General features: G+C 42.2%; 1 protein-coding gene across 1 annotated transcript in view; it reads left to right on the forward strand.

Annotated features, from left to right (window-relative positions):
- Nucleotides 1-12,262, forward strand: part of LHFPL2 (LHFPL tetraspan subfamily member 2) — a 147,527-nt gene that overhangs the window by 60,442 nt on the left and 74,823 nt on the right. Inside the window, exon 2 of the mRNA XM_056541608.1 lies at nt 1,628-1,692. The gene's annotated coding sequence lies outside the window, so the exon portion shown is untranslated. The remainder of the gene's footprint in view (nt 1-1,627; nt 1,693-12,262) is intronic.

The following is a 12,262-nucleotide window of genomic DNA, read 5'->3' on the forward strand; positions in this document are numbered from 1 at the left end:
GTTCAGGTGTACCGCGTTACTGTTTGTTTAGTGTTTAATACAATGAGAGAAATGTCTGCAGGAAAAAACAAGGCCGGGGACGTCAGCCGGCTTCATAGAATCTGTATATAGTGATTTAGACCTGCTATGCCTGAGGAGCTGCTCACTGTTCAACAGAAGCCACATGAGTGAGGCCTATAAAAGCAAAAGATAAAGCTAACAAAACCTCATACATTTCCTGAACCACAAGAAGAAACCAACCACATCTCCTTTACAAGTATCATTGGAATTTCTTGTGAGCATTGTTTCATTGAGAAATCCTTGGTCACTCAACCACGTACAGACAACCCTACAATATGGATAGACCAATTATTGTCTCAATCTATGGGAATATTACTAGAGAATATTACTGCAGGGCTTTGAAATCTCTTTTTGTGTACTGGGCCAGAAACATGGTGAAGCCTGGACCTTGCAGATGTTTTTCTGTGATCATGTTGGGGTCTTTTACCACCTATCCTGTGTAGAAAGATCCCAATACTGGTATCTGTGCTGATACCGGATATACTTGTACTAATGTCCCCGATACTTGCATATATTGCTTCGCCCACACAATCAGTAGGCAAGGAGAAAGTTTGCCCCAATAGGTCCCCTCCATTTAAAAAATATAAAAAAAATATATCCCTCTGATGCAGAGGTCTTAGCAGAGGGAAGGTGAGATTTTTCTTTTTGGAGGGGACTTATTAGAGGAAACTAAGGGGGGCATCAAGGGGTACTCCATCATGCCCCCTCCCATAGACTTGCATTGAGAGGGCGGGGCGTGATGTCACACGGGGGCAGAGTTGTGACGTCACAATACTCCGGCCCTGTGATTGTCATGCTGCACACTCGGAGCCTCCAACGCTGCAAAGAGCTCGCAAAGTTGGTTGCTGAATGACAGATTGTGGGGGTCCCCAGCGGCGGGACCCCCGCGATCTGACCTCTCATCCTCTATCCTCTGGATAGGGGATAAGATGTATTAGGGCTGGAGTACCCCTTTAAAGTGGTACTCCACCCCTAGACATATTGTCCCCTATCTAAAGGATAGGGGATAACCTGTCTGATCGTGGGGGGCCCCGCCGCTTGGACCCCAGCAATTTCCATGCTGGCACTGCGGCATTACGATCACGGAAGCCTTTGCTTTAAAGCAAATCCCCATAGAAAACCTCTCCAGCTCTGGACAGTCCCTGACAAGGACAGAGGTGTCAGCACTGTGGTCAGACTGAAAAGAAATTCAAAAATAAAAGAACTTCCTCTGTAGTATACAGCAGCTGATAAGTACAGGACGGATTAAGATTTTTTAATAGAAGTCATTTACTAATCTGCTTAACTTTCTGGCACCAGTTGATTAAATCCCAGCTGGGATTTGTAGTTTTGCAACAGATACAGGCACCCTGGTTGGGAAACACTACTTAATGGCTCTACAAAGTATAGAGCCACCTCTGCGATCACATGACATTATAAAAAAAAAATAATTATAATTTCAAGTGCCAAAACTATAATAGTAGTTTCAGCGCTTGTACTCGGTATACATGTTTTTTGTTCCAGAAGACATACAGTATGTCTTGTCTTTTATACTAGCATTGTAATATTTATCGTTTTTGTATTTCAGGAATGATTGATACAGTGTTACTTTCTGTGGCTGGAGCCGTGGACATGTTCTGAGTAATGTATAAGGTAAGTGAGACATTTTAGATAAGAATAGCATTTTTTCATATTAAAGATAATTAATAGTTAAAGATACTTAAAGAGCATCTGTCACATACATTCACCACATTCTTTATTCATTCAGTGTCCAGCGGTGTCATAGAGACGTGGCCAGTGGTCTCCTCTACATCACGACGCTTTGATTGACACACAGTGCTAATCTGTTGATGGGAGCCCTGTGTGTCAGGTCTGTGTAAGCTCTGCCAGTGGGGGCTGTCACTAGAGGCTGGAAGCAAGCTCTCTGTCTCTAGGGATTGCAATGCCCGTATATGTGGCGTGTCTGACAGGTTCTCAGATCACCACGAGTCCGTGGGCAGAACACACAGGGCTGCTGAACCTTGTGTGCCAATCAAAGCCACCCTAATGTAGTGCAGAGAGGCATTGCAGCACAGCGCACCCCAGGTCACTACGCTGACACAGTGGGACATAGCAGAAATATTTATATGTTTGGAAAATAAAGATTGCATAAAAAAGTGTGCAGGTAACCCTTGCTACTCTATGGGGGCAACTTTGGGGTGAATGTATGTAAAATCAGATGGGATAGATTACTGCTGCTGATCAAGATAGTTGATGATTCATTGACGTTTGATTTTGGGACACAACATTCTGTTTATGGTTGCTCTTCATGAATATAAAATAATTTTTTACTACAGACAACCCTCTTTAATATGTGAGTCACCATATAACACTACATTTACCCTGCACAACTAGAGGCAAGAAAAATCAGCAGCAGGCAACAACTTTTCCTGACAAAATCCTCCGTTTGGTGCAAGACCCACAGCAATTACTTGAGGTAGTATTATAGGTGACCAAAGACTGGTACTCAATGTAATACAGTCCAGGAAAGGTTCTGATTAGAGATGAGCGAACTTACAGTAAATTCGATTCGTCGCAAACTTCTCGGCTCGGCAGTTGATGACTTATCCTGCATAAATTAGTTCAGCTTTCAGGTGCTCCGGTGGGCTGGAAAAGGTGGATACAGTCCTAGGAGACTCTTTCCTAGGAATGTATCCACCTTTTCCAGCCCATAGGAGCACCTGAAGGCTGAACTCATTTACACAGGAAAAGTCATCAACTGCCGAGCCGAGAAGTTCGCAACGAATCGAATTTACTGTAAGTTCGCTCATCTATAGTTCTGATGCTAACTGCCTTTCTGGTCGGGGTTGCAAACAGGAGTCCAAAATCTGGGATCCCCTCTGTCTATATCCCTTAATTGGCCATTTGGCTTGGGGTAGAACCCCTTTTCGTTGATCAGTTTTCAGTGTACCTTTTGTTAAATGGTCACTGGACAATCTCTTTGTTCTTCTGGCTGCTGGGTTACTGCTTAATGCTTGGAGCCTTGTACACTATAATCTATCAGGTTCACAGATACCGATCTCTTCCTATTAATCTAATTTTATTTTTCATATATCTTCTCGTGTCAAATGAAAGCTCTTCTTTTAATATTGGGATAGTAACAGGGATGTGGAAATCCTATAGCCCGACGCCCGGGACAAGTAGTTTTGGGTGCCGGGCAGGTGAATTGTTTATAGATTTAGCCCTGTATCGGGCGAGCAGGGACAGACAGACTCCCCCCTTATTATTCTTTAATGTCGGTGTGAGGCGCAGGAGCCGATGGAAGTCTCCACCTCATACCGGCATGGAGGGGGCGGCGGCCTCCAGCTGACTGCAGAGCCCCCTTATCTCCACTCCCGGAGGATGGACGGAGCTCAGAAGACACAGCAGGGGGAGAGAAAGGACGTTGACAGCACCGTGCACAGCTCCATCCCCCGCACACAGCTCCCTCCTCCCCCTCCCTCTCCCCCTCCCTCCCCCTGCTCTGTCTAGACAGGACCTAATCCACCACGGAGAGGTTGCATGTTTGCACGGGGAAAACACAGAGCAGGGGGAGGGTAGAGGAGAGAGGATGGAAATCTCACCTCACACCGGCCGGGACTACAGCTCTGATGTCCACTCATGGCGGCTCAGGTGAGGAGACCAAGAATACAGGCGGCGGCGGCAGGAAGGGTGGTTGTATATGAATGGTGTGAGTGTATGTGTGATGTGTGTATGTAATGTATGATGGGGGCAGGTGTATGTATGATGTGTGCAAATGGATGGTGTATATCAGTGTTTCCCAACCAGGGTGCCTCCAGCTGTTGCAAAACTACAACTCCCAGCATGCCCTGGGCATGCTGGGAGTTGTAGTTTTGCAACAGCTGGAGGCACCCTGGTTGGGAAACACTGGTGGATATGTATGGTGTGAGTGTATGTGTGTATGATGTCTATGTGTGATGTGTATGTAATGTATGATGTGTGTATGATGTGTGTATGATGTCTGTGTGATGTGTATGTAATGTATAATGTGTGTATGATGTCTATGTGTGATGTGTATGTAATGTATAATGTGTGTATGATGTCTAAGTGTGATGTGTGTGTGTGTGTATGTAATGTATGATGTGTGTATGTATGGTGTGAGTGTATGTGTGTATGTAATGTATGATGTGGGGGGGCAGTGGCGGGGGGGGGGGGGGGTGTTTGTATGTATGATATGGGGCAGTGGCTGGTGCATGTATGATATGTGTATATGTATGGTGTATATGTATGGTGTGAGTATGTGTGTATGTAATGTATGATGTGGGGGGGGGGCAGTGGCGGGGGGGTGTTTGTATGTATGATATGGGGCAGTGGCTGGTGCATGTATGATGTGTATGTATGAATGTTTTGTATAGGAGCAGACTGTCACGTCGGGCATTAGGGCAGTTGTACCATCTAATTTTATTTATTTTTAGTGGCCCCCGCACTAAATTGCACCCCCAGAATCCTGCCCCTTCATACTCACCCACCAACCAAGAGCCCCACGGATGCACACAAACACGCCCAAACCAAAACTACAACTCCCAGCATGTTGGACCATAACCTAAACTGTAGAACTATAAAGTGTAACCTGCTGGGAGTTGTAGTTTTGGTTCAGGTCAGTTGCAGAGCTATAGGCTGCATCAGGGCATGCTGGGTGTTGTAGTTACTAACTGTAATTCCCAGTATTCCTTGACACATCCTATGGCTCTGCAGCTGACACAAACCAAAACTACAACTCCCAGCATGTTACACAATAACCTTAACTGTCCTACTATACAGTGCAACATGCTGCAACACCCACACAACCATAGACTGTATCAGGGCATGCTGGGAGTTGTAGTTATCTACTAACTAAATGCAACTTCCAGCATTTTCTGACACAAAATGCACCATATAAACAGGAGAAGCAGAACCCCCCCCCCCCCCCCCCAGTAACACATAAGTCCCTATTGAGACTGGAAAATAGTGATTAAAATATTTTAAAAAGTGCGTATACATGTGAATAAGCCCCTTTCCTAATAAAAGTTTCCAATTTTCTTTAAATAAAAATAATGTACAAAAATAAACATAAGTGGTATTGCTGCATGTGGAAATGTCCAGACTATTAAAATATAATGTTAATTAAATCGTACGGGGAACGGTGGAAATGTAAAAAATTGTCCAGAATTGCTCATTTTTGGTCACTTCATATGAGAAATTTTTTATAAGGTGATCAAAAAGTTACATGTAGACTTTTCTGGGCTTGTCTGGGGTGTAAGAGGATCTACAGCTCTCCCTCCGCTAATATCCTGACATACTGCGATCGCCTATTAAACCATTAGATCATCGCTGACAGCAGTGTCTAAAGGATCTTATAACCATCCCTGGTGGTCTAGTGGGGGGAATCAGACTATTTTGGTGAAAATTATTTTATCTGCCAGGACAAGTGGATTTTCTTGAGGGACAAGTAGATTGTGTTCCGCTTTAGTCCCTTGGACAAGTAGTTTTTTTTTAAATTTCCACACCCCTGAGTAACATCATCTGCAAGGCTGAAAAAGGACATGTCCAACCTGTTATCCTCAAGTGTTGATCCAGAAGAATGAAAAAAAACATAATGTTAACAAAAAATTTCCCTCATTTTAGGGAAAAAAAACTCCAAATGTGACAATCCTTATCCCCGGTACAGGGAACCTAGTTTACAAATGTACTAAGCTATACCCTGTAATGTTGTTCTACTAGTCATCCAGGTGTCTTTGAACATGTATTCTCTTCATCTGGCGAAGAGTTCTATAATCTCCCTGCTTTTACAATAAATAATCCTTTTTCCTTGTTGGTGTCAAGATCTTCTTTCACTGGCACCCAACTTGTTTTAGTCAGAATTACATCTTTTTTTTTTCCGTATCGGTCACATAAAGCAATAATGTTAGTGATCTGAAATTCCTGGTAGATCAATCTGTTGTCCTGTGTAAACCTAGTTTATGAGACCCAAATCCACAAAATCCTGCATCCTGCTTTTTTTCTATGAGGTGTTTTTTTAAGATGAGAGATTGCCTCATACCAGATCAGTCTGTCTGCGAGCTCCCCACAGATGTCTGTTTAATCCCTTCTAATAAATCTGTGTTATTTTCATGGCCTTAGTTATGTGGAGGCCAAGAATCAGGATAAGGGTGACCCTGGAGCACCCTGTGTGATAGACGGCACAAATCATGCATGCCTGACACATCAAAGGCACCGGACTGCTGATGTGGGGTGAAACTTGGTAGGAGGCGAGCACTTTTTTTCCTGACCTAATAACCAGCACAAAGCAATTTGATAGCCTTGTTTGTCCAGTCTCGGATATGGAGCCGCTAGTAATGTTCTTTGGCCGCTGTTGTTGAAGGGGATTTTCTCGGGGCGTCCTTTTGTCTTTCAATAACAAGACTTGCTTGGTGTTTTTTCTGTCGCTGGGATTACTTTAGGGATAAGTTGGCACATTATTTTAGCTTGTATATTAATATGTGAAGATCGGCAAACTTGATGCCACTTTCTTAAATATGCACTGTCATTTGGACAAACTGTGCATAGTTCAATAGTGTAAGCGAATATAGGAAAATTTGTTATTTTGATAGACAAGAACACTACTTTCTCCCCTTACCACTTCTACTGTTGAAATCTTCTCTGAAAATCGGCCCAACTTTGTCCTGTGTCTGTGAGGCTAAGTTTCCACTTGGTTTTTTTTCTGGTAGTTTTTGGAAAACTGCCTCTCCAGTTTTTGAGCCAAAGCCAGAAGTGTATTCATAAGGAACAGGACATATAAAGGAAGGACTTACACTCCCTTGTGGATCCACTTCTGACTTTTGCTCAAAAACTGCAGTGGCGGTTTTCCAAAAATTTTTCCTTAGACAAGCAATACAAGTCTGAAGCAGGGAGGAGAGAGCTCCACCCACTAGTTCTGGAAAAACTTCAACTTAGAGTTTAAGCCTGCAGAGCAGAAATCTGCTGAAAAATACCATATGCAAGTTAAATAATGGCTAGGAATTGTTCTGCTTCTAAGATACACACACACACAGGGCAACTTATCTGAAAAGTCACCTGAAATGATAGGTATGCTTTAATGGGGTATTCTGCCCCTAGACATCTTATCCCCTATCCAAAGAATAGGGGATAAGATGTCTGATCGCAGGGGTCCCGCTGCTGGGAACTCCCACGATCTCTCCTGCAGCACCCCCGGTCGTCTGGTGCACAGAGCGAACTTTGCTCCGTGCCTGATGACTGGTGATGCAGTGGCTGAAGGCTCGTGACATCACTGCCCCGCCCCCTCAATGCAAGCCCCTTCCAAAGATTTGCATTGAGGGCGCGGGGCAGCCACGCCCGTCCCATAGAATTCCATTAAGGGGTGGAACGTGACGTCGCGAGGGGTCGGGGCCGTGACATCACGAGCCTCTGCCCAGCATCGCCAGTCATAAGGCACGGAGCGAAGTTCGCTCCATGCACCAGATGACCAGGGGAGCTGCAGGAGAGATTGTGGGGGTCCCCAGTGGCAGGACCCCCACGATCAGACATCTTATGCCCTATCCTTTATATACGGTATAATATGTCTAGGGGCGGAGTACCCCTTTAAAGCCATTACAAAAAGTAAAAAATCAATGGTCTGTAAGAAGGCTTGGGAAGGTGCTTAGCAAAGCTACAGGGTTTAGACATTCAGGGTGCAGTCACTGCTAGTTCAAAAATCCCTACAGTAAGGAGGCTAAAGGCAGTGGATCACAAAACACTCCACAGATTTTTTTGTTTTGGCTCTGTACACCACAGCCTTCCTCAGGCATAACACATACCAAAAATGTATAAATAGTATATAACCCTACCCAGACTTAAAGGGGTTATCCACCATAAGGTGATTTTAGTATGTACCTGGCAGACAGTAATGGACATGCTTAGGAAGGATCAGCGCTTGTCTTGGGGCTAAATGGCTATGTTGTGAGATTACCAGAACACTGTGGCTAGCTTTTAGTGAACTTGTATTTCCTGTTTGACTTATGTTTTTTTTTTTTACTACAAATCCCACAATGCCATTTTCCTCCCTCTCACACATCAGCCACCCCACCCATTGAAACAAAAGACCTGTGGTTTTCAATCTGGGTGCCTACAGCCGTTGCATTAATTGCAGATTGATCCCTCCACCCATTGAAGCAGACAGGCTCCCTGTCATCAGCTGACTAGTGAGTCAGGTCTCGGCTGCATTGCAAGCTGGGAAAAATCCGAGACAACAGTCATTTTGTATGCTGGTAGAAATAAATATTGGGGTGAAAATCACAGAAGAATTGTGAGAAAACAGTCACACACAGGTACAGACTCTATATTATGAACTACACCAACTTTACAGCCCCTGTAGCATAGTCAAATAAATAAAAATTCTGGAATACCCCTTTGAATGACATCACATCTTGGATAAACAATAAATATTCCAAATGCCTAGACATGGTCCCATATGGTGCTGCAGCGATCTGTATTTCTGACTGGGCTCATTAGCCTAAAGTTGCACAACTCTCAAATTTAAATGCATACAGCGGTGTTTCCCAACCAGTGTGTTTTTCAGCTGTGGCAGAACTACAGTTCATAGCCTGCCCAGACAGCCAACGTCTGTGATTAATTTTCCCAAATCATGGCAAAAAAGAAGAATGTATGGCAATTGTGCAAAATATGGTAAATACAATTTTTACCACACTTGTGGAAAATCGCTGCAAAAACAACTAAAATGCTGTAGTAAGTTTGTGTGAACACAGCTTAAAGACGTGAAATCCTCATACAACACCACTTTCTCTAAATGGCAATATTCATCTCAAAAGCATATGGTACTTTGAGTAAAGTGAAAAGTATCAGAACTGCAATATGTGAACTGAATCCAACACACTTATGAGTCTAATGAATACTTCTGGGTGATCTCCAGCACCAGCAGCCTAATGAGATGATCAGCTATAATAAGCAATAATCAATCGCCAGAGCGACATCACAGAACCCACATCATTGTGTACAGCGCTGCAGAATGTGTGTGAGCTATATAAATAAAGAACTATTATTATTATTTGTAAACCAAAATAAAGCTTATCCCATGCCTGCCACATGTGCAAAAGAGGTAAAGCAAAAGGCATACACAAAAGTCTCCACTTTACCCATTATCCATCATAATAATAACCTATACTGCACCCTTTATTTTTTATTTTTTTTATTTTTTTATATTTTTTTACCGTAAACCTTCTTTAAACCATCTAAATATTTTATGAACATTTTTGTTTGCACCTTAGCAAGCACTTAAAGTTCAGAAATGTTGAACTTTTTTTTTTCCTTTTTGGCTTTGCACAGCACAAGTGTTGTGAGTTAAAGTTTCCATTCAGCATTTTTCTTTGCTCTGCTAAACTGAGATACTCGTGATGTCTGTATGCAAAGCCAGTGAAAAAAAATGCTGAAATTGAGTAAAAACCATATGTGGAAAAAAATAAAATTGCATCGTGACATTGATTTTTTTTTTCTTCTTCTTATTCTTCACTTTATATAATTATGATAGTCTACTCTATATCTGCTATGTAAGTTTATATATATATATTTTTTTCATTTGTTAGAGCAGAAAATTTGTTGTCACATGGCTTAGATCAAGAACACTGAATTTTTGATACTGAACAAGTTACAAGGCACATTGGCTTTAAGGGATTGTCCTCATCTTTTCACAGTTTAATGGGTACTTCAAAAAAAAAAAAGAACTAAAGCTGCTACAGAAGTTTTGAGTACACAGCAGTCTATTACAGGCCCTGTCTGCTTCTCTGCCTGTGGCAATGTTCAATGCCAGTTAGAAGCTCCTTACCGCCAGTACATTCTGGAGCGCTATAGCAAAGAGCTCCTAATGGGCAGAACTTCAGATATACGTAACGTGAACATGTAATTTACACTTTTTTACTGCTATTTACCCGCACTATAGCTCAATATTTTGGGTCAGTGTTGGTGAAATAGCTGCCAGATTCTCTAAGAGAGTAGTTGTGCAATGTTAAAAAGAAATATTGCAGTATTTCTAGATAATGTTTTTCATAGTCATATCAATGACCATAGTAGTGTCATGAGTATACTTGATATAGCTTCTAGCTAAAGGTTTAGGTCTCCCAAAAATTTTTTCCAATAAAGCGAAAGGGAACCTTATATTGCAGATATGATTAAAACTTCACTTTTAATAGTAGCTAGTAAAATAACCAAGAAAAAACAAACAAACAAAAAATCTAGTGCACAAAATATTAACGGACCGCCACCATTAATAAGAGATATCGCTAGTAGAAGCTCAAATATCTGCTATTGGGCAGTCCTAGAAAAATGAAGGAGTACTGTAGTCGTAGGGCTACTATGTATAAATAGTCATTAGATCACTACTGCTGATCTTCCTTCAACAAAGGTGCATGCATAAGGTGCGTCTTCCAGCATAGATAGTGGTTGTCATAGTGCAGTAATGACTCTGCTAGTCAATATATCCCAGTGGTACAAGGCCTTGATAGCAGCATACATAGGCAGCAATAGATAGCACATATCTTAGCAGCATATCATCATAACACTCCGTTCTGCAGCAATTAGTATTGCACTTTCCAGCATAGCAGCAGAAATCCTAGTAGCAGCGTCAACAAGCAGCAATAGATAGCACATATCTTAGCAGCATACCGTCATTGTACTCAATTCTGCAACAGTAGGTATTGCACTTTCCAACATAGCAGCAGAGATATATAGCAGCAGATTATAGAGTTGGCACCAAAGCAAAATTTATATCATTGCACTTAGCCCTTCAGTTGTGCAGCAGTTATATATTGCACTTAATTCAGTAGCTGCAGATAACTTGCAGTAAGCAGCAGTACAAGCTATTGGTTCCAGCATCCATCCATAGTCATTGCACTTAGCCCTATGTGCTGCAGCTGTCCTTCATCTAATCCAATAACAAATGCATTAATAAAGCAGCATAGTTACATATCTTATCATGTCCAGAGCAGGGGTCCTACGCGTTTCCTTTGCCATCAATCATCAGGGACCGGCGTCTTGGCTCTTTATTATAGTTTGATCCATGTGCTCATTTCTGTATGTGCGACTCTGGTGGCGGCCGTACAAAGAATATCTGGTTCGCGCTGGTTTTTAAGCTGGTTAGCTCCTCCCCCTACATCACATGACTCCCTCAGTCTGGGTCATACGCGTCATAGACGCGCCCCTGACCCATCCCGAGGATCTGAGATATCACGCTGTAAAGGGAGGAGGTATGTGACGTCAGGTAGCGCTTCACGCCTCGTTCTGACTTGGGAAACTATAGACACCAGTGGTTCGCGTTTCAGATCTCGATATTGATGCCGATCGGGACCGTCTTCTCAGACAGGTATATTATTAACCATATATGTACTTAAACACTCTAGTTCTTTGCAAGTGACATCTAGAGATTTCATTTGTGACTAATTGCAAGACACTTGAGTATTAGTTAATTTGTTTTTCACATTTAAATTGTTGTTTTTATCCATGAGTGTCTGCTGCCCACGTCATCTTTGTCTCAGTAAGATATAATAGTTATTGGTAAGCCTAGAGACAAGAAAGGGGAGGTGTTATATAAAACAGGCATATGAAATGAAGTCATTAAGCCCTTTTGGCTTGACAGTATCTAATCTAAAGGTCCATTCTGCCTCCCTCTGGAGGAGAGTTTTGTCCCAATTTCCTCCTCTGGGTGATTGTGGGACAACATCTATCACTTGAACCTTCAGATTGACTGGGCTACAATCATGGTGTGTAGCAAAATGGTAGTGTCAAACTTATGCAACTTACTAATGAAATAAGTTCCAAAAAGCTCTCACACTCTTCCCAACCCCTTGGCACCCCTGACTGTTTTATGGTTGTACCATCTGCTTGATGATTTGTAGTATTGTTTTATTGTGTTTGTTTGTGTCTTGGAAAGTGTTGCCAGATAAGTACCGTCATTTAGAACTGCTGTGAGTGTGATTATTAATGGTGGGTTTCATGTCTGTCAGGAATCACTTCCTTATTTTTTGTGTTGTGAAAGCTTTACTATATCAGTAGATTAGTTACTGCAGTTGTCTCTTTTTGTTATTCCCCTTGTCTAGGAGACTTAAAGGTGTACTCCAGTGAAAAAAAATTTTTCTGAGAAACTGGCTCCAGAATGTTAAATAGATTTGTAAATTACTTCTCTTTAAAAAAAAATCTTAATCCTTTCAGTACTTATCAGCTG

The sequence above is a fragment of the Hyla sarda genome, chromosome 1 (assembly GCF_029499605.1).
Source record: "Hyla sarda isolate aHylSar1 chromosome 1, aHylSar1.hap1, whole genome shotgun sequence".
Taxonomy (NCBI): Eukaryota; Metazoa; Chordata; class Amphibia; order Anura; family Hylidae; genus Hyla; species Hyla sarda.